At 40.6% G+C, this 24,232-nt stretch overlaps 1 protein-coding gene across 1 annotated transcript in view; it reads right to left on the bottom strand.

Annotated features, from left to right (window-relative positions):
• The window catches only part of GAP43 (growth associated protein 43), a 39,993-nt gene that overhangs the window by 13,925 nt on the left and 1,836 nt on the right, over window positions 1–24,232 (bottom strand). The window lies entirely within an intron of this gene.

Below are 24,232 nucleotides of genomic sequence, written 5' to 3'. Positions count from 1 at the left end.
GGACTGATGTTGAAGCTGAAACTCCAATATTTTGGCCACCTGATGCGAAGAGCTGACTCACTGGAAAAGACCCTGATGCTGGGAAAGATTGAGGGTGGGAGCAGAAGGGGACGAGAGGATGGTTAGATGGCATCATCCACACAATGGACGTGAGTTTGGGTAAACTCCGGGAGTTCGTGATGGACAGGGAGGCCTGGCGTGCTGTGGTTCATAGGGTTGCAAAAAGTCGGACACGACTGAGCGACAACTGAGCTGACACAGCCTGCCTTTATTGTCTGTCTCACAGTGTCTTGCCCTCACTTGGGCAATCTTATCTATCACCGTTGGAGTCTAACAAGACCTCTGATTTTATTGGTGTTATCTGGCTCACAAAACTGTTTTCTAATTGTGCAACCTAATAGAAGATATGAGAATTAGCACTTGGACTCTGACTGATGAGGGAAAGAGAGAGAGAATCTGTAAATTTTTATGCAGTGGTTCCTCTGAAGAAATATTCCTGTATGAAAACATGTTCCAGTCATCTTGACCTATAATCAACATGGAGGCAAATTCAACACACTCATAAAGGGCTGCTGCTGCTGCTAAGTCACTTCAGTCATGTCTGACTCTGTGCGACCCCATAGATGGCAGCCCACCAGGCTCCGCCATCCCTGGGATTCTCCAGGCAAGAACACTGGAGTGAGTTGCCATTTCCTTCTCCAATGCATGAAAGTGAAAAGTGAAAGTGAAGTCGCTCAGTCGTGTCTGACTATTAGCTACCCCATGGACTGAAGCCCACCAGGCTCCTCCATCCATGGGATTTTCCAGGCAAGAGTCCTGGAGTGGGGTGCTATTGCCTTCTCCACAAAAAAAGGGCTACTAACAGGTAAATACTGAGTTAGCTATAACTATCGTTTGTGATAAGTAGAACATTTTAATCCACCAGAGACTCTTCATTAGACTTTAAAGCTTCCATGACTTTGATCCGATGACTTAACCTGAGAGAAAGGCAGATCTCCCCTAAGCAAAAATGTGTCTGTGTCATTTATTTTTGGTCAGAGCAGAATTCCTAGTGGTTTGGAATTGCTATTAATAAAATAGCTCTCTTTCACAGATGTACCCTTGCACGGGGAGATGAAAGCACTCTCTTCTCTATGATTGCGTTCCATGTAGAGAGTGACTATAACGCAGTGAGACTAGGACACAGCTCTGCCCTTCCGGTGCCACTGACATCCCAATCAGAGTCACTGCCAACATCTTTCCATCACTAGGAGGGATGTTATTACCTGTAGGAATTAGAGGAGTCTCCAAGGAACTTGAAAGGGCACAAGAAGACGGGGGAATGTCTGTCCAGATGGCAGAGGAGAAGTTCCTTCAGTGGTGATAAGGAGTAAACTGACTGAACGTGACAGTGACCTTGGGTCAGTTTTGCCACCTATCAGGACTGATTCAACTGCTCTGTTTGACTAAATAGGTACCTACCTTCTCACACATCTATTGAACATTCTGTACCTGTTCTAGCTGCTGGGGATACAGCAGTGTATAAAATATTAATAATAACAAAAAACACCATTTGTGGAGCTTATATTATTCTATATATAAGCAGGTGAAATCTATAGCACGTCAAGTGGTGGTAAAAGCTATGAAAAACATAATGTTGGGAAGGAAAATAGAGATGAAGGCGGCATGACAATATCAGACAGAAAGTCTCTTTGAGAAGGTGACATGTGGACAGAAGCTGAAGAAGATAGAGAGTAACTCAATGAGCATCTAAAGAGAAGAGGTTTCGAGGCAGAGAGATCAGTAGTGCAATGCCGTGGTTGTGAGAACATGTGGTCACTAGGGTTTTAGCACAGATATTAGAGTTGCTAGAAGGGAGTAGGAGAGAGAGAAGAGAGAAGACCAACTCCAAGTGGTGACCTTTGCAGGATGTGAATCATCCAGGGCTTCAAGACCATTTTAAGACCTTGGGTTTTGTTGAAATGAGATGGAAGCAAGAGAAAATAAAATTGTGCTCAGATCCTAGATATATTTTGAAAGTGGAGCCAACAAGATCTGCTGATAGATTTAATACAGGAGAAGACAAAAGAGTCAGGAGTAATTCCAAGATATGTGGCCTGAGCCTCAGGAAAAGATGGGCTTGCTATTTCTGGAGATGGGGAAACTTGAGAAGTAGCAGGTTCCAGGAGAAAAGACAGGAGTATTTTTTTTTTTTCAAAATGTTTGGTTTAAGGTATCTATTATATACATCAGTTGAGTGACTGGTTGTCCAGAGTGGGGAGAAAGGTTTGGGCTACAGATGGACAATTGGGATTTGTCAGGTTGTATGTTTGTGACATTTGAAGCCATGACCTGGGAGAGATCACCAAAGAAGTAAATGTAAGGAGAGAAGAGGAGGTTCAAGACTGAGCTGTGAGAGGTTCCAATGATTAGAAACAAGATGAAGAAACAAGGACAAAGGGAACTGAAAAGGAAGAGCCAATATGTGAGGAGAAAAAAAAATCAGGAATAGGGAACGTGCTAGAATAGGAAGTATAGTATTTCAAAGAGTAGAAAGTGATCAACTATGAAATCCTATCGGTAAGTCAAAGACTATGAGCCATGGAAGTGACCACCGGATTTTAGCAATGAGGAAGTCATTTGCGGCTTGGGCAAAAGTTGTTTCAGTGAAGGGTGGGAGGGTAGGTGTGATGATGAACACAGACTCAGGAGCTAGACGGTCTGAGTTTGAACTGAGAATCCACCACTTCCCAAATGTGATGTTTTGAACACATTATATAACCTCTCTGTACCTTGATTTCTTCTTCTACAGGATGGGGCATAGTACCTACCCCACAGGGTGGTTTTAAAGTGTGAGACATATGAAATGCTTAGTTGATGTGCTCAGTAAGTTATTAACATGAACAGTTCTTATCATCTCTTCTTTTAATCCTTCATAAGACATGGTCTTTGTGAGCAAGTTCTATTACTGGTTCTGGAGACTAAAAGCAAACAAAATTGTTTGAGCAAATATAATGAAAACTCTGCCAACCTTGATCTATTCTCATGGTGCTCTATGGCAGATTTGGATCGAACCACCTCAATGGAGTGTCATAGTTCATTTTCCACATAGTGTAAGATTATGATTTAATAAAACAGTCTAGGGATCCAGAGTACTTGATGAGTTTGAGGTTTTCCAAGTGCTGCTGCTGCTGCTGCTAAGTCACTTCAGTCGTGTCCAACTCTGTGCAACCCCATAGACAGCAGCCCACTAGGCTCCCCCGTCCCTGGGATTCTCCAGGCAAGAACACTGGAGTGGGTTGCCATTTCCTTCTCCAATGCATGAAAGTGAAAATGGAAAGTGAAGTCGCTCAGTCGTGTCTGACTCTTAGCGACCCCATGGGCTGCAGCCCACCAGGCCCCTCCATCCATGGGATTTTCCAGGCAAGAGTCCTGGAGTGGGGTGCCATTGCCTTCTCCATTCCAAACACTAATATTCTTTAATTCTGAAAGACTCCAAAATATTTTTTTTCTGATCACATAGAACTTGAGTGGTAGTTCACATAAAGTATCTTGAAATATATAAAATTCAGTGTTAACACATTGATATCTCCATGTCACAAAAGCAGTTCATCTGGCATGCTGTCAAACAGACATCTTTATCGGCTAACACTTCTGCATCGCAGTGAAAATTGACATTTGCAATAGTGGTCCTGAAGTGTTTTATGACTATGATTACTATACTTTTAATGTTGTACATGTTTTATTATATCCCAAACCTTTTCCAATTGAAAATCCAATAATGACATGATGGCAATTATTAATCAAAATATTTGATTAGCCAGAATGTTCCATTCCCCGATCACACTAGAGAACACAGAACTTACTATAAACGTGCTGTCCCCTTTTTCTCTTGAGGACACCCAAGTTAAATAAAAGGGGAGAGTGAAAATAATTATGTGCCACAGAAATGAGAGCCTGATGTATTCACACTCACTAACCATGTGACCTAAGATGTCTTGTAAGTTCTCTGACTTCCGTAAAAGGGACAATGATACTGCTCATTGTAGGGTTCTTATGAGGCTTAAACAAGAAACTCCACATAGAGCATTCAGTAGAGAGCCTGACACATAAGTGTTATTTATATTGTTATCATCATCAGTATTACTATTGCTATTGCAGTTACTCTATGGTGAGGACTTAATAAGCGAACACCAGACCAAAGCCTGAATAATTCAAAGCTATCTAATATGCATTAGGTTGGCTTCACATGTTAATTAAGGCTTGAGTTAATATTAGTAATATAGAGTCACCACTGTCTTTGTGAGGACGCCTCAATTAATTATAGGAGCTCAATAAACATACGGGGCGTGTGATATATTCATATGGATTTATTCCAGATGGATGGCTTTTGGGGCGGGACTGGAAAGAACAATCTCCACTTTGATTTCTGCAACAGCAGCCACCACCACTCAAGGCTTCAAGGGACGCTCCCACAGCCTCCTGTATGGCCGCAGCCCCCGAAGTGACGGGGGACAAACGGCTGCTGTCTCACCATGCACCTCCCTTTCCCATCTCCTCCACCCTCCTGCCAGCCCACCAGGCACGTGCCAGCAATGAGCTGCCTGCCTCACTGGGATCCTCAGCTCCATTAATAAGCCCTGCAAGGCTGATAATTGGGGATTTGTGGAGCCTGCCGTCTTTCAATAAGCCATGTTGTTATGGAAACCACAGGCAGACCTCCATGTCCGTGCTATTGATCCTAAAAAAAAATAAAAGTGGAATGTTGGAAACGATCATTTCAAACCATCCTCTCCTCCCCCACACCCATCAGTTTATTTTAGAAGTTCACCTCCAATTTGCACACAGGAGAATTCAAAACTCTTCTCATTTTTGGGTTCCTTCTCAGCACTCCCCTATCCAGTTCCTAATTACAAGTGAATGTATTTTTCACCTCTAGCCAAAAATCAGCTGAGCAGTGTACCAAAGGAACACCAGAGTAGACACTCTAAATCTAATTTAACACCATGGCATTAATTCTGATGATCTGAGCCAAGAAATCAGCGATGAATATCAATGTGCTTTCCCTGCCTCTAAAAGAAAACAATAATTGAACACGATTAAAAAATGGCCTTAGAGTCTCTCACTGGCCTCTCAAGAGGTAGTGTTGAGTAGCAAGATGGCCACCTCCCACCATAAGTCACGGTACTGTGTTCAGTGAAAGGAGGCTCCAATTCTCAAATTGTCAGGGTAAAGGGGGACAGTTTCCTTGGACTTTTTTTTTTAAATAGCTGACAATCTCCTTACAATAAAAATCTAATTAATCCTTATAAATGAATTTGGGCATGATGCCAGAGCCTACCTGACTGGGAGGCATGTAAACAGCACTGAACGAATCCAGCCTAGAGGCTGCTGTGGGCTCTGAATCACCCACTCAGGCCCTACTGTGCAAAGACCAGGGCGCTATTGTTTCCTGCTGAACTTCCCATCTCCTCCCAGCAGAGGGCACCAGCGTAATTCCGTTCCCAGCCTGGGAGCCTGGGTGAAAGTCAGTCTGGAATCGCTCTCCAGGAAGAGACGGCTGCACGCAAGTGAAAGAGCGATGCCTCATGGTTGGAACAGCCTATTGTGACTGGGCTCTATTTTTAAGTTGTCCTGAAATTAATTTTTATTATTCAGTTCTTCTAAAATGATTAAAAGCTCAGTCTCAAGACTGTTCATTGAAGCCACTTTTACAAATAAGCTAAAATTAATAGTAAGTATAGACTGTATTTGTGTATAAACCTTATAGAAACATCAGAGTCATTCTTGGAGCAAAAATAATATATTAAAGTAAAAACTTCAACCACCCTCTATTCACCTTCCATTAACTGTGATATTATGAGTGAAATCCTCTAACCACTTTCAGGCTTCTAATAATAAGCAGGTTCAGCACACCCTACTTTCTGCACACTGACAGGAGGTGTTGGGTCAGCATCTTCACTGATACGCCATAGTGATGTTTATTTCTTTCCTTCGGACACTACCCATCATCCCAACCTTGAAATTCCTTTCTTTGCAATTACAGACTGCAGCCCGCAAGCTGGCACACACTTACAATGTTCTTGACTGGCCCTGAATTTTTACCCTTTTAAGATCACTTTTCTTTCTCAGACAGATTATAACTTCCATGATAACAGATATTCACTTTTATGCATCACATAGTGCCTTGTGTGGTGTTGAAATTATGCATATTAATAAATAAATAAAGTCTTTGGGACTTCTGGGTTTATCCCCTCTATTCTAATTTGAACTTAATGTGAGACCATGGACAGACCATGCAAGCTGGATTCTGGAGCATGTTTCAGCTTTCATTAAAACACACAACAGTGTAACATCTCCTGGACGGTGCCCGAGTATGGTGGATCTTAATCTTTTTGTGTCATAGTCCCAGCTGAATATCTGATGAAAGAGGAGGATACCAGAATATCATGCATATTCACATCCAGTATAATACGTTGCAGATAATTTCAGGGGACTGAAGGAACCTGCTGAAGTTCACCCAGCTCCCACATCTAGATTTTTAAGTTACTCTTTAGGTCTAAGTTTGTAAGACTGAAATCCAAGATGTGACAGTTTATAGTTGGTATCTACCTAGAAAGAGTGTATTAATTATTTCCCTTAAGGGGCCCCACCATTTTCTATTGAATCCCTAGATTGCAGTTTCCCAGGGACCAATTATATGGAGCCTAAATTAATCCTGAAATCACTACCTGGTGGAAGCTCCATCATTACTGATAATGTAAGGACTTGGTAATCTTGCTGAGCTACAAGGTAGGCCAAATAGAAATAGTCTCTGACTCCCAGAAGAGACTGCAAATCATTATGTGTCTCTCTTGTTGGCCATAATACACATCCTATTTGCTCATTAATTTCCTTTATAAAGTCAGTAGTAGAGCCAAGGAAAAAAATAAAGTTTCTCAATAGCTTCACTTGAAAAGAACCAGAAACAATGATGACTTTCTATTAGACACTTACTATGCATTCAGTAAAACACCATAGTAGGCCCTTTACATGTGATCTATGTAGTACTAGCAACTACCAAGCCCAGCAACCAAGATATTATATTATTTCATAGACACCAAAGCGTCTCAGGTGGCACTAGTGGTATAGAACCTACCTGCAAACACAGGAGATGTAAGAGTGGTGGGTTCAAGCCCTGGGTTGGGAAGGCATGGCAACCCACTCCAGTATTCTTGCCTGGAGAGTCCCATGGACAGAGGACAGGCTGGGGCAGCCCCTCTCCCTTTGCTGAGGCTGTGCTGGCTGGGGACTGACACTACTGAAGGGTCACACAGAGTCAGACATGATTGAAGCAACTTAGCACGCCCATGTATTCAGTAAAATACCATAGTAAGCCCTTAACCAGAAGCAATGATGACTTTCTATTAGTCACTATGTGTTCAATAAAAAACCACAGTAGGTCCTTACATGTGATCGATTTAGTACTAGCAACTACCAAGTTCAGCAAGGAAGATAATTGCATTATCTTATAGATACCAAAACTGATGTTGAGTTGGTGACATAAAGCTGGTTAGAGATCAGGCCTTTAATTCAAACATTTGAAAAGTGAAAGTGTCAGTCACTCAGGGGTGTCCCACTCATTGTGACTCCATGGACTGTATGTAACCTGTCAGGCTCCTCTGTCCATGGGATTCTCCAAGCAAGAATATTGGAGTGGGTAGCCATTCCCTTCTCAAGGAGATCTTCCTGACCTAGGGATTAAACTCGGGTTTTCCGCATCACAGGCAGATTCTTTACTACCCACCAGGGAAACTTCTTCATTCAAATGTAAGTAGGTCCAATTCCAACACCTGTGATCCTTCCCTTGTACGGTAATCCTCCAAGGAAGAGAGGTGGCTACATCCATTGCTGTTGCAATTCTGTCTACTGTTACAGTATCCATCAGGTAACGCATTTTCGTTTTGTAGTATTTTATAGTCAAGGCTATGGTTTTTCCTGTGGTCATGTATGGACGCGAGAGTTGGACTGTGAAGAAGGCTGAGCACCGAAGAATTGATGCTTTTGAACTGTGGTGTTGGAGAAGACTCTTGAGAGTCCCTTGGACTGCAAGGAGATCTAACCAATCCATTCTGAAGATCAGCCCTGGGATTTCTTTGGAAGAAATGATGCTAAAGCTGAAACTCCAGTACTTTGGCCACCTCATGCAAAGAGTTGACTCGTTGGAAAAGACTGATGCTGGGAGGGATTGGGGGCAGGAGGAGAAGGGGACGACAGAGGATGAGATGGCTGGATGGCATCATTGACTTGATGGACGTGAGTCTGAGTGAACTCTGGGAGCTGGTGATGGATAGGGAGGCCTGGCGTGCTGCGATTCATGGGGTTGGAAAGAGTCGGACACGACTGAGCGACTGAACTGATACTCCTTGAAATATTTTACTTTGGGTCACCAAAATAAAAGAAAAAATGTGGTGGTTCTTTATTTACTTGATGAAAGAATCTCTTCCACTAACAATTTTATGAATGAAAAGATGATAGAAGATCCTTGTTTTTGCCATCTCCAAGTTGAAGATCTGCCCAGAGAATTTCCATATGAGGAGAGGGGAGTATGAGAACTACTTATTTCAGATTATCAGAAAAAGAGATGAAGCAAAATAATGTTCTTTGAAAACTTACTCTGTAACAGATTCTTTAACAAGGTTATATTTTTAAATCCTCACATCCTCTGTTTGAGGGTGGTGTTGTTATCTCCATCTTATAAATAAAGAGACTGGACATAAACTGGACATAAGGAAACTGGACATGTTTCATAAACACATTATGAAAGCCATAGAGTGAGAACCCGGGGTGATACAATTCCAAAATTGTTTCTGTATGAGGTGTTCTAAGTAAAAACTGTTTTTGAAAAAATGCTTGGAATCCAAAATGTATTAGGATGAAAGATCTCCATTTAAACTCGTGGGGGTAGTAAAGCTCACCTCCCTCCCCTGTCCTTTTCCTGCCTAGAAGCAGGCTGGGGCAGCCCCTCTCCCTTTGCTGAGGCTCTGCTGGCTGGGGACTGACTGTGTTGAAGGACTGAACAATAGTGAGCCTTGGGGGTGGGGAGGGGAACGGCTCTCTCCTTGGGGAGCTGGGCCCCATCTGCCACTTAGATCTGCTTGGAGACAGAAAATCCATTTGCCAGGGGGTCCTTTAAGGGCCTGCTATTTGTGCAGCAGGCCTTTAGGGCCTGTCAATCCTAAAGGAAATCAGTCCTGAATATTCATTGGAAGGACTGATGCTGAAGCTGAAACTCCAATGCGAAACACCTGATGCGAAACCAACTCATTGGAAAAGACCCTGATGCTGGGAAAGATTGAAGGCAGGAGGAGACGGGGACGACAAAGGATGAGATGGTTGGATGGCATCACCGACTCAATGGACATGAGTTTGAGTAAACTCCAGGAACTGGTGATGGACAAGGAGGGCTGGCGTGCTTCGATTCATGGGGTCTCAAAAAGTCGGACATGACTGAGCAAATGAACAGACTGATTTGTGAAGTGGAGAAGAGAGAATACTAGAGAGGGAAGGCACCTTCAAAACCATATTCTTTTACCAGAGAGTAAGGTAAATGGGACCATCCACTGCAGAGGGTGTGCTGGCAGCAAGGCTGGAGGGCATCCACAGCTCTCATCTCTCTCCTCTGCTGGCCCATCACTGCCCCTCCCGTCCCGCTTCTCCCATGCCTCCTGCTTTCTTTTTTTCATCTCTACCTTATCTTCTTTCTCTACTTCCTTTCTAACTCTTCCTGAATCCTCTGATATTTCCACTGCCGGGACTCCTCTATCAGTAGTTTTCTTCTCCTTTTTTCCTCTCCCATTGTCTGCCTCATTCATCCTCCCTGCTACTTCCTCCTTGCTCTCTTCAAATGTGCAGTCCCCACCACACCTCACCTGGTTCTCTTCCTAGGGGTCTCGACTCTTTTTTACCTTCAGACCAATTTCCCTTCTGAGCTAAACACTCTCCTCCAGATGCAGACTGGCTGGTGCCTGGATGACAGGTCATGGAATAAAGGATGCTGATTTAGAAAGTCTATGAGAGTTTCTCTGTAAGCAAGAAAGTTGGACCCTTGTCTAAAAAATTCTTATGGTGGGTCTTTGAATTTGAAAAATAAAATGATGCTTTTCCCTCTCTAAAGCTGCTTACAAGGATAAATCTTTCCATAGGTAAAATTCCTATGAATAATCAACCAAGAGATTTCCCTAGTGTTCCAGTGGTTAAGAATCTGTCTTCCAAGGTGGGGGACATGGGTTTGATTCCTGGTCGGGGAATTAAGGTCCCACATGATGCAGGGCAACCGACCCCAGGTGCCACAAGTAAAGAGAAGTGTGAACAGTGCAAGAGTTCACATGCATAACGCTGCAACTGACTTGACACAGCCAAATAAATAAACAATAAATATTTAAAAAATAGTTGATCAGTGACATCCATCGAGGGCTCTCTACATGCAGGGGTCCATTCTGAGCACTGGGGATGCTTTGCTGAAGAATGCCACGTCCCTGCCTTCAGGGAATGGAAAGTGTAGTGAGAGATAGATAAATCATTCATTCTAGGCACCCAGAGTGATAGAAGAACACAAACTGGGTAGAACTGATGGGGCTGGCAGAGGAGGTGCTATTCTGGTCAAACGGTCAGGAAAGTCTTCTTTGATCAAGTGATATCCAAATGGAGACGTCAAGGTGAAGAGGAAGCGATGGGAAGATTGAGGACGAAAGCAAATGCAGTGGCCCTAAGATAGGAACAAACTGAGCGTGTTCAAGAGACCCCAGGGAATGTGGAATGGCCGGAGAAGAGTGAAGAAGGGCAGACTAGCACATGTGACCAGAGGCAGATGCCGAAGTCAGATCATATGGGGCCTTGCAGGTCATGGTTATAATTTAGAGTCCATTCCAGAGGTAAGCACTGGAAGGTATAAGGCAAGGTATTTGTTTGGACAGATATAAGTTTGTAGTTTTATATGAGTGATCTTCAAGTCATCTGGTAGAAATTATAAGGAGTCAAAGCGCATTCAACCCTAAGCCTATCTTGCCATTATTGGACCTATTCCTCTTTAGCCAGCTGGGCTATTTCACTACATGACTTTAAGCATTCAAATGACATTCAGGATGCTCATCTCTGGAGTTAAATAAGAAGTGACCCTGTTGCACACGGGTGCTTCCTTTTTGGCATCTTTTTAGACAGAGGCACAGACAGCTATTATTCACTGGGACTGAGCAATGGAAGAAAGAAAGGTAACAGGTTTTTTAGAATTCTTGAGACAGATTTTGGGCTTTGCCTTTCTAGTAATCTTATTTTTGTGAATATTTCAAAATTACATGGATAGAATTCCTTAAGTGGTATCTCATCAGAGAAAATGCTTTGTTTATACAATTATGTTGCAAATTGGAGTAGAACTAAAAAATATTATTGCATTATTAGTGTGTTGCTTTTTGTTAAAGACTCAGAAGCTACAGATGTAGAAATGTTATTTAGTCTTGGTTAGTAACCTTGGGTGAGTCATCCAACTTCCATTTTTTAACAATTTGCATAAGAAACCAATTTTTATAGAATTTGAACAATTCCTATTTGAATGCAAACAGTTAGAATTTGAACAAGTCCTATATCTGGGAAGATCATCTGTTTATAAAACAAACAATTGAAGCTGAGTATAGAGTGGATGCCTGAATGAAAAATGAGTTCTGAATTATGTGCAGTTGATTTTTAATCATGCCAAAACTCAAGGACTTTTGAAATTAGCCTTAAGTTTACTATAGTAATTTTCAGTTATTATTAACTAAAATGCTGAAGTTTTACTAAGATCCAGAACTAAGGGAAGAATAGAGAATTGTGGGAAGGTGGAGGACCCAGTGCCCACCAACCTGGCCACTGCGAAACAACCTAATTCCCAGATACCACTCTGAGGTCCTACTCCCTGGAATTTCAGGGCTCCAAGGCAGACAATTCAAAATTCACGGGTTTATGGTTTTAAAACAAGGCTCTAGAAAATAAAACTTGGGTTTCTTATTTTTAAAACAAATTTGGAACCAAAATAGAATGTAGTTTAATGTACCTAACATCCTGCCTGGAGGTTACACAGGCCAATCCTATCTATGATTAAACAACTGGACTATAATACTGGGGGGAGTTCCTGTTCATCTTCTAAATAACACACATAATCTACTACCTAATTAGTGTAGCTGCAGTTATTCATACTCATTGCGAAGACCACGACAGTGAGACTGACAGGTTCAGATCTCACTTGACCATTTTGCTGTCCATGTGTAGAAAGTTACTACCAGAGAAATTCCTTAAATTTGTATTTTTCAAACTATACTTCAGAGGCCAGAGAAGGTCCATTTAGAGGGAAGGAACAGAAGCAGAAGAGGGGCTCTGGATCTCTCCTGCCATCACCGTTTCCCCCTACCATCCTCAACCAGATTAGCCCTAATGGGGTGGGGGGTGCGGTGGTTAGTATACTTCTAGATGTTCAACCTGGTTTGAGAAAAGGCAGAGGAACCAGAAATCAAATTGCCAACATCTGCTGGATCATCAAAAAAGCAAGAGAGTTCCAGAAAAAAACATCTATTTCTGCTTTATTGACTATGCCAAATCCTTTGACTGTGTGGGTCACAATAAATTGTGGAAAATTTTGAAAAAGATGGGAATACCAGACCACCTGACCTGCCTCTTGAGAAACCTGTATGCAGGTCAGGAACCATGTCCAGCAGTTAGAAATGAACATGGAACAACAGACTGGTTCCAAATAGGAAAAGGAGTACGTCAAGGCTATATATTATCACCCTGCTCATTTAACTTATATGCAAAGTACATCATGAGAAACGCTGGGCTGGAGGAAGCACAAGCTGGAATCAAGATTGCCAGGAGAGATATTAATAACCTCAGATATGCAGATGACACCACCCTTACAGCAGAAAGTGAAGAAGAACCAAAGAGCCTGTTGATGAAAGTAAAAGAGGAGATTGAAAAAGTTGGCTTAAAGCTCAACATTCAGAAACTAAGATCATGGCATCTGGTCCCATCACTTCATGGGAAATAGATGGGGAAACAGTGGAAACAGTGTCAGACTTTATTTTTCTGGGCTCCAAAATCACTGCAGATGGTGATTGCAGCCATGAAATTAAAAGACGCTTACTCCCTGGAAGGAAAGGTATGCCCAACCTAGACAGCATTAAATAGCAGAGACATTACTTTGCCACCAAAGGCCGTCTAGTCAAGGCTCTGGTTTTTCCAGTGGTCATGTATGGATGTGAGAGTTCGACTCTAAAGAAAGCTGAGTGCCAAAGAACTGATGCTTTTGAACTGTGGTGTTGGAGAAGACTCTTGAGAATCCCTTGGACTGCAAGGAGATCCAACCAGTCCATCCTAAAGGAGATCAGTCCTGGGTGTTCATTGGAAGAACTGATGTTGAAGCTGAAACTCCAATACTTTGGCCACCTGATGTGAAGAGCTGACTCATTTGAAAAGACTCTGATGCTGGCAAAGATTGAGGACAAGAGGAGAAGGGGACAACAAAGGATGAGATGGTTGGATGGCATCACTGACTCGATGGACATGGGTTTGGGTAGACTCCGGGAGTTGGTGATGGACAGGGAGGCCTGGTGTGCTGCGGTTCATGGGGTTGCAAAGAGTCGAACATGACTGAGTGACTGAATTGAACTGAACTGATGCATATATATGTATGTATATATATATGAAACATATCTGAAGAAATGATACCCAGCTAAGAAATTTTGAAAGCTTCACTCTTCAAAAATGATTCCTTATTCTGCTCCTACTGTCTATGAATTAATTGTTTCACAATGCTCTGCCTAGAATTAAAAGTATCATTTGTACTAAAAATTTGAGGAAAGGAAAGGGGCAACCATTCCTCTACATTAGAAGTTAGAAAAGTTAACCAAGGTCAAAATTCAATCCAAATGCTGAACTCATCTCTAAAAAGATAAAAGGTCTTTCAATTCATATCACACTTTGAGGACAATATATCCATCCAGCTCTTCAGCAGTTATTATTATAATTCTAAACTTTATCTTAACCTTTATAATAAGTGTGCAGTCCATAACAGAAATCATTGCACATGTTAAATTTAGTTCTCAAGGCCTTACTTACATATGTGTACAAGTATGTGAGAGTTATTACTTGATATTTATGTGTTTCTATATCAATACATTTTTTGGGGAACTGATATTGTTCCAGGGCTTTCCAGGTGGCTCAGTGGTAAAGAATCCACCTGCTTTTCTTTCTCAAAGGATCTGAGAATACTGCAACCACACTGCTAAACCCTAGTCTTTCTTAGCCCTTTAAAATGAATAAGAGACAGTTTCACAAAGACAAGCCATTCCTGTCTTTTTATCAATTACACAAGAGTTGCCGCAAGTTACATGCAGGGGCAAAACTATTCTGCCTCCCAGTCCAACCTCCCTGTGGTATGCAATCTGAACGGCTCATGAGGTGTAGGCAAATTATGTTTACACTCCTCTGGAAAAGGAGAATCAGTAACAGGAATGGGAAAGCCGATTTTCTGGTCTCTGTCCCAACACTGTTGGTTTGGGAACATATTAACAATTCAGCCTATAGCTGGGGCACAGCAGGTTCGTAGACTCTTAACACCTTGCAAAGATGACTTAAACATGTCAGATGAGGAAAAGAAGCCAAGGGACCTGGCAAATCATTCCTTCCCTGGGTGTACCTGTCACATACTGGCAGGAGTCACACACAGGTCATTCATGGGGCTGGAATGAAATTAATCAACTGCTTTCAGGAGGGAGCAGCTTTGGTCTCCTCTAGTTTTCAATATGTTCCTGAACATAATGCAAAATGCTCACATTGGTCTCTAAAGCCCTAAGTGGTATGAATTCTGGCTACCTTGAGGATGACGTATGCCCCTGAATAACAACAAAACTTTCCAGGGAGCCTGTGTATTCAGCTTGCAAAATAAAAGACAGGTGGACAGCATCACAGCTTTCTGTTTGAGCAAGTGTCTGCCTCCCTCTGTCACTTAGAATCTGCAAATAAGTTGTGATGTATCGTAACAGGCACGGTCGAGCTATTTTAGAAATGGTAATGATGTGGAAGCACTCTGTCCAACAGTTTTAGGCAATTTATACATGTGCTTGAAGTTATAATTGGGTTGAGGTTAGAAACCAGTCTTTTAGGTCAGTTTAGGACTTTTACTGTGATAACACTGTTCATTCATTCTTAACTCATTCATCAAATACTTATCGGTTACCTTCTATTTCCCATTGCTATAGGTGCAAGATGGGCTTCCCTGGTAGCTCAGATGGTAAAGAATATGTCTGCAATGCAAGAGACCTGAGTTTGATCCCTGGGTAGGGAAGATCCCCTGGAGAAGGAAATGGCAACCCACTCCAGTATTCTTGCCTGGAGAACTCCAAAGACAGAGGAGCCTGGTGGGCTACAGTCCATGTGGTCGCAAAGAGTCGGGCATGAATGCGCAACTGACACTTTCCATAAGTGCAAGAGATTCAACAATAATCAATACATATGATGGAGCTACTTTTTCCATTGAGGGTTAAGCTTCAAAAGCGACTGCTAAATTATGACTTAAACACAATTATTTGGATTTTTGTGTTAATTTGAATGAGAGGTGGTTTCTCAAGTTTTTAAAAATAAAAGTATCCCTTTTTATTAGATACATCTTGTCCTTTAAGATCCAGCAGTGGAAACTCTACACCAAGAAGTCTTCTGGGACTACCTCTCCCTAATCAGCTTAAAGAAAGTGAAGTCGCTCAGTCATGTCCGACTCTTTGCAACCCCATGGACTGTAGCCTACCAGGCTCCTCCATCCATGGAATTTTCCAGGCAAGAGTACTGGAGCAGGTTGCCATTTCCTTCTCCAGGGGATCTTCCTGACCCAGGGATCAAACCCGGGTCTTCCACATTGTAGGCAGACACTTTACCATCGGAGCCACCAGGGAAGCCTAATGAGCTTAAGCACGACTTTAACTTTCACCCACAATAATTTCATCATAGAGAGCCTTAGTACTAATGCCTAACTCTCCCCATCTCATTATAGACTCACAAACACATCTCAATAACACAACCAGCATAGAAAAGAACTTTACTCTGTACACACCCCTTCCCAGAGATAAAGAGGTGTGCCTGGAGTCATTCCCCACTTCTCGCTGGATTGAAGAGTGAAAAAATATGTAGTTCATTGTTCTTCTAGATTTTCTCCAATGGCCGGAACTCTTGGGAGACCTTTCCTGCATACTGAATCTATGTGTATGTGTGTGTGTGTCTTTGTATGTGTACATATGTGCTTATGAGTCGGCAGAAGAATATGCTACAGGCATGGAGACAGTGCTAAAGTATATCTAAATTATATTCTTCACTTTTTCACACCCCAAAGAGAATATTCTAGCAGGGCTATAAAAATGTTCATCTTCACTCTACAAGACACACACAGAACGGATCATTTAGGTTAATGGTTTCTGGTTTCTATTCTGAAATCCAAAAGATTCTACCAACTTATACTAGAAAAAATAAAAACCAAGAACTAGCCTCAGGACTTACTTGACTACATATATGCCTACAGAAAAGAACATTAGTATTGAACCTGATTCATAAGGAAAGATATGTAGCCCTCCTAGGTTACTTCCTTTATCCCTGAAGATATTGCATTTTCCATTCCAAGTAGAATGGTGTGAGATGACTGAACCAAAGTATTTTATCTTCCACAATCTTGTAATTTGTGATTCAAAAATTGAAAACACACGAGAACTGCTGAGTAACCATATCTAACTTGTGTATCATCTACACTATCTTTTCTTGGGATGAACAATAGCCCAATTCCAAACACTTGGGCCTGTTAGCCAATTTCACTGATGGTCAAAGATCCAATTATTGTGACTGAAGTGTGAATAGAAGGATTGGAGGAAAGTTTATTAGCCTTATTCATATCATTCTTAAGTTTTAATGACAGTCTACTGACAAAAATCTTTAAAAAGCTTGACAACCACAATTGTCTGTCAAATGTATCCATTGTTCTCCATAAGAATACAAAGCTTTCTACACTCTTGAAGCTGTTTTAATTACTTTAATGAAATAAGATGGGTATTAAAATATTAATAATAAATTAAATCTCAGATGAAAGTGAAACTATTGAAAATAAATTAGAGCCACTTGAGCTGTAGTTTTCCATCTCAGGGAGGTTAAAAGCAAGAGTCTAGCCATATCTCAAAACATCACCGTCAACTCCAACTTCATTTTCGACCTTAAGTGTAAGGTGGGTTAGAAAACTCCATTGAGATTTCCTTGCAGTCTCCTGGGCCTCCAGGGTAACCATAAATTTTCTTACTGCTATCTCTTCTTGAAATCTTTGCCCATCTATCAAGACTTCTCTATTAACTGCCCTGCCCACCTAAACTCACTATCTAATAGTTTAGAAAACAAGGCCCTACAGGGAATTGAGAATGGTTGAGTTAGAGACCACTTGCTACTCTTCCAGATGCCTCTTTGGTCTACCACTGCACACTTGCTTTTTGAAGTTAGAAGGCGGAGAAGACCTAGCTGAAAGCATTTACTTTGCAGGTGTTAGACCTAGGCTCAGAGGGCAGACAACCTGCCTGAAATCAATAGGATCTGAACAAGAATCCAGTTCTCTTAATTTTAGATTGTGTTTAGTCTCTTGTGCTAAAAATACAGAGCACTTGTACTATATACTTCCTACAAGATACTGGATCTATTAAAAACCTGATGGTATTCATCATCCTTGCAAAAAAAAATACTATATACTTCCTACAAGATACTGGATCTATTAAAAACCTGATGCTATTCATCATCCTTGTGAAAAAAATGCTATCCTTCCTACAAGATACTGGATCTATTAAAAAAAAACCTGATGCTATTCATCATCCTTGTGAAAAAAATTTATGGGCAATTCTTTTAAACAAGCCTCAAAATAAATTAGTTACTTAAAGAGCAAAGCTTTATTGCTATGAGATTAATAACTGGCTGGAGATGTTTTTGAAGAAGGCAATAATTCAAATGTTCTTGATGATATGAATCGGTCTGAAATTCAGCACCTGATTAAGTTATTTTCTTATGGTACAAAATTCAAACACAAGTAAGGGTTGGCAACATTTCCACATCCTTTCAAACCTTTCCTTCTTTGTGCATGCTGTAAACCATATGTCTTGGGAGACCTTCAAGGGCTCCAGTCTTGTAGCTTCAAGATGCATTGTCAGTTTCCTTCTTCCCTTGCTTTTATGTCTGATTATAGAAAGCTTTTCATTCTTCATTTAATGAAGCTATGAATGTGAGAATAAAATGAGAGTAATGATCCACTCAGTGCTTCCTAGTCCATTAAAATGGATACTCTATTCTTTCTCTGTGCTTAGCCAAATGGACTGACTAGGTAACTCTTCTTGTTCTTGGTTCTTCCTCCTTTTCCTTGTAATCCCTTTGGAATTGAGTTTAAATGTGTGTGTGCATGTGTGTATGTAGAGAAAAAAATATTTGATGAATATGTATTAGTATTTGAAAAATAGTCTACTTTTTAAGAAATATTTGATTTTCAGTTCCAAATATAGTTTTCACCAATTTAAGATTGGGATGAGTTACATACATGCTTTTCTGTTTATTGGCTTCTTTTACAAGGTGATAGAAGTTATTAACTATGAACTATGAAAGAATGGGCAATAAATAAAAGATATCACAATATGATTTTCTTGATGCTAAACTATATATCTTCTTATCTTTTACCTTAAATCTTTGTTTGAAGATATAGTGATTGTTCTCTAATCAGTCCTAATTATTAAGTTCTTTACACTTTTTTGGTTATAAAGTATCAGGGTCCTTTGGAAATGCACTTGCCAAAAGGGAGGAACAAGATATAAACAAGAATTTTAAAAGATATTAATTTCGATAAGCTAAATTCAGGGCAGGAATTGTCCAGAATAGATGAAACTACTTTCAATCTGATTGAGTTCCAAAAACTTCAATTTCTAAATTTCAGCTCTCCTGGTATATTTAATGGAGTAAGCAGTATTCCTGTTAAGAACAGTCAATTTTTAACTGATCTTAAAGCTCTCTGAGGCCTAATCAAACAGTACTTGAGGAATTTTTAAACTAAGAACTCATGATTCGAAACCAGTGTAATATTCCTAACAACTCTGGGGTGATGGAGCAGTGAGGAAGTTGTGACCAAGGAGTGTGGTTAGTTATTGGGTACCCATCTATAAATATGATCAGTAATGATTCTCAGACAAGAGGTTTGAGCATCCAATTATACAAATGATGGGGTGGTCTTAGATTAGGACACGAAGCTAAGGCTCTTAGACATTGCTCTCATCTTCACTTCTCCCTGGGTGTCAGGATTCAGTAAATAACCTCTGCAATCAGACTCTCCGAGTTCAGCTCTTGGTTTAGCTCCTTGCAATCTGTTGATGATGATTAGGTGCCTCAGTATGTCTAAACTTCAGTTTTCACAACTGCAAAAGGGGAATGGGAAATGACGACACTTATACTACAGAATGGTTCCGATGATTAAATGGAATAATCCCCACATAGCACAGGGTCTGACACTTAATTGTTTAAACCTGGAAAAAACCTTAAGAAACTAACTCTCCTAGCCCTTCTCTAAAAGATGAAACAACTGAAGCCCAGCGAGAAGCAATGACTTGCTTAGTATCCCACGTCTGATTAGTAAAGATATTGAGGCTAGAGCCCTGGTCTTCTTATTTGAGTCCAACGTTCTCTCCTCAGCATTACCTTTCTGGGAGCGCAGGACACAGAAATGTCCTAGGACCTGGTTGGGATTTCTTGACGATAATCAGAAATTGTCACAGCTGCTAAGGTATGAGAAAAAGCAGGAACTGAGATAATACATAAAAGAGAGGTAAAGAACTGCAAGGCTAAGATTAGAATTAGAGGTCTATCAATTTGACCCTTATTTTGTCACTGTGTCTATGGGCAATATATCCATTTACTCTGCTCCTATTTTCAGAATGTAAAAGCAGAAAGAAAAACATTATCAAATACCACTGGATTGTTGTCAAGAAAAGCCAATAAAAATGATTACTCTAGCAACATAAAAGTGTGCCACGAAAGCTTAATAATCAACAGTATTTAAGCAGTGTGTCACTGAGTAGCTGACAGGGTGTCCATGTTTTATAGACAGCATTTATGGACTTTCACAACCCAAATTTTGACTCTTTATGAGTTGTGTGTAAATTTAGGAAGTGGTTGAAACCACATATCAAATCAAAACTGCTTCTGAGGCACCCTGCCAAGTAAGTGTAATATCCTTGGGAAATCTCACATGTAACACAGTGCTGTGGAAGTGAGTCTATCCTTTGGGGAGCTAAGACTATTATGGATGGATACCTTGGGCCTTAGAACATTTTGTTCTGGGGAATGTAAAAAAATTCTCCAATTCTAGAAACAGGTTGGGTATTTCATTTTTTTTTTTTTACACATAATTATCATTTCAGAAACTATAAAATTCATAGCTGTTCTTTTTCTAATAATTTGGTTATAGAGACACATATTACTAAAAACCTTTTTAGCATGTAGCCCAGCTGCATGAAGTGCTATCTCCTCCATATTTTGTCCCACAGTGCACTGGCATATAAAGGTACTCCACATATTTTTGTAGAGTTCAAATGAGTTGAGATTATTACTGTGATTGTTTTCAACATTACTGCTTGAATTTCATCCCATTCTATTACTGAATGAGAACTCCTTAAGATCAGCAACCATAGCTAATTCATCTTTGTGACCGTAATGCTTGGCATGGTAGACAGTTAATATAAATGAAAGGCAAAAAAGGAAAGAACAAAAAGAGGAAAAGAGGGAGGGAAGGAAGGAAGAAGGAGGCAGAAAGAAGGAAGAATAGAGGTAGGAAGACACTGAATTTCTATTCAGAGGGATGATAAATAGAACTCCTCTCTTTCCTAGATCATTATTGATGACCTCAATTAGAAAGGTAAAGAGACCATGACAATAAAATGCAGCCAAATTCAACATACAGAAAATGTAGCCTAACCTAGAGTAATACATCCTACTTCCCACAGTCAAGTACCCTGTGGAGGTTAGTCAACATCTCAATTTCTAGCTTCCTGGGTGTGTTCCCTTAGTAGTATGACATCACTTAGAATAGTCAGAGAAGAAATGTTCGCGTCTTTTGTTAGGGAAAGTCAGCAGGTTATCATAGAGAAGACGAGACACAGCAGACAATTCTTTCCCTGAGAATCACTGAGCACAGTGATTCTATCCAGTGAAGAAACACCAGAGACACTGTCATTAAAAGAGGCTTGAAGGTTTTCTCCTTATGGTTGAAGGGGAACAGTGCCATAAAGATTACATAAACACTCCTCCTGCTATAAAGGAACCATCATCAGAAATGCACAGAAATTTTTTGCCTTAGATACACAGAGGATGTGCAGGCAGAGTGGCAAAGCAGAGATAGGACGATATGGTTGGAGGATTAAAAAAACTCCAAAAGTCCTACTGCAATTGAGATCCATCTGTTATAAACTCACTAATATAAAGGTAGTAAAATAAACCAAACATTTATAATTTAGAAAGAATTTCCGTTTATATTAAAGCAGTGATCAAACTCGGAGAAGGCAATGGCACCCCACTCCAGTACTCTTGCTTGGAAAATCCCATGGACGGAGGAGCCTGGTAGGCTGCAGTCCATGGGATCGCTAAGAGTCGGACACGACTGAGCGACTTCACTTTCACTTTTCACTTTCCTGCATTGGAGAAGGAAATGGCAACCCACTTCAGAGTTCTTGCCTGGAGAATCCCACGGGGAAGCCTCGTGGGCTGCTGTCTTTGGGGTCACAAGGAGTCTGACACGACTGAAGCAACTTAGCAGCAGCAGCAGCAGCAGTGATCAAACTGATCCAAAATTTTGACCCTTTCACTGACAGCAATTTTTATCTTGACTCTCTCTTGTGGCTTGTTCTGCCCCCAACCCCACTCAACCCTCTCAGATAGCTCTCTCCACCCCTTCAGGCAGTCACAGAATCCTAAAGCACCCCAGGGTAGCCATCTATTCCCAGACAGTAGAGATCAATTAGGAATATTGTTCTTTTATCCTGGATTAGAATAAAATCTAATAAGATTCAGAGGAGAATGTGGTGCAGGGCGCATGGGAATCTGGGCTTGATGTGCTGTGATGGATCTCCTTGTCACTTCTAGTTTCTACAACTCCATGAGACTTGCTATATCAGGGTAATCTGTGTTTGTCACCTATAGCAGGCAAGGCTAATAGATACATCAGTCCGGAAGAAACCACGGGCAGCATTTGAAGATATAACCAAGATGACAATACCTACCTAAGCTCAGAAACAATGTAAACTAAAGTGCCGTTTGTGACTAGCTTCAAATTGAACTTCACCTATACTTATCAATTACCTTTCAGTGTACATACGAAACTCAGACTGAGACATATTTCAGGCAGAAATTGTAAAATTTAGGACAGTGCATGATCTCTACTTGCTTTCACTGACCAGATACATTTTTAACAAAATAAGTGACTGGCATAAGAAAGGCTGTAGGAAGACTATATGAATGTGTAAACAAAGGATTAAGGATTGAATTGTCCAGTTATGAATTGATGCTGTCCAGTTTTCATTTATCACGTGACATGTACTGACCATGTAACCACTTAAAATATTTTATTAATTTATTGGAATTATTCTAACTTGAAAAATAATAAAAATGAACTTCCTTTAAAATATTATTTTTAGACTTTTCATTGATTCAAGCAATTCTTTCTATTAATCCAGATCATGAGCATTTACCTCATCACATTATATGCTTCTGTCTTTACTCACAACTTCAGAAAACCCAGTTTAAAAATATGATCTGAGCAGTGTCAAATATTTTCTATATTTAAATCATCAATTTCTCAGATGTATGAACATTACCTAATAGATAGTCTATCATATGCAATGTGACTTCCAGCCATCATGCCTAAGGCTAGAACTTACACCTCAAGAGGAATAGTTAACAAGGTTTGTCTTGCTGAGTAAATTAAAACCAAAACCATCACTACCACATGCCTTACCTTTTCCAGGGAAATATTCCCATCTTCTTGACCTCAAGGTGTGGCCCCTGGGGCAGGTATGTAGTTAGAATAAAGATTTAAAATGAGTCACTGGTAGAAAGAGATGTGCACTTTATCTGAAGTTAGAGAATGCTAATAACAATAATGGTTAATACACTCTGGCTTCTTACAGAATTTAGGGAGTAAGATGAAAGACATAGACCTGAAAATATCTAGAATAATCTTGCACCATCCTGTAGTATCTAATGTGGAGAAGTGGATTTCATGGCAAATGTCCAGTAATTACTTTCTCAATCTAACGGTCAGATGGCAAGACATTTCCCAGAGCATCCTCGTGGACTAGGTCCTTTCCCAAGGATAAAGTGTAGTCCAGTCCAAATCTGGGTTCTTAGACACAACATGCATTAAATCACTAAATCTTAAAAGAGTAAACCCAACTTTTTCAACAGGCACAGAAGTTTATCTTTAAGATATGGGGCTGAAAGATATTTATGTGTCATACCAGGCCAGAGAAAGACTTTGGAAACTGTTGACCTCCTTCACCGCTGTGGATGTGCTGGGGTGAGGGCCAGGTCATGTTGAGGGGTGAAGTTCCCTTAAATTTATCTTGCACTGGGAAAGCCCTATTCCAATACTTCACAGGCTCTTTGGGCAATTATAGTGAAAAAACTCCAAGTTAGCGCTCCAAACCAAAGAGAACCTAGTACCTTTTAATAAGCAGAGTCAACCCTCAACCATGTATGCATATGGTAGAAGGTAATATCTTCAATAATAAAATGATAATTTCTGTTTGACTTCACAACATGTTCTATATTTGGGAGTTTTCTTTTGTTTTTGGCAAGATCAACAGACTTATTTTCCTAATTAGTTTGACCCCAATTAATGTTACCATTAAGATTCTCTGAGCGTACATACACATATGTACACTATTCACCAACTGATGGTGGGGAGAATGCCCAGAAACATATTGTGGGACAGGGAAAGGTGGTCTGAGATTATGTTTTTGCTGCTGGCAATTCACAAACTACATCATCTGAATCAACAGGGAGTTGGTTGTATTTATACCAGGCACTTCCTAGAGCCAGATAATCACATTAGCTAATTCCCATCCATAAAATACATGTAGTCTCAGTAATAACTTATTAAACGAAGTCTATCCTACACACAGAATGTTTTTTCCCCCCTCCCAACCAG

Source organism: Capricornis sumatraensis, chromosome 1 (assembly GCF_032405125.1).
Source record: "Capricornis sumatraensis isolate serow.1 chromosome 1, serow.2, whole genome shotgun sequence".
Lineage (NCBI taxonomy): Eukaryota > Metazoa > Chordata > Mammalia > Artiodactyla > Bovidae > Capricornis > Capricornis sumatraensis.
The sequence above is the reverse complement of the archived record's forward strand: the minus strand, read 5'-3'. Positions and strand labels throughout refer to the sequence as shown.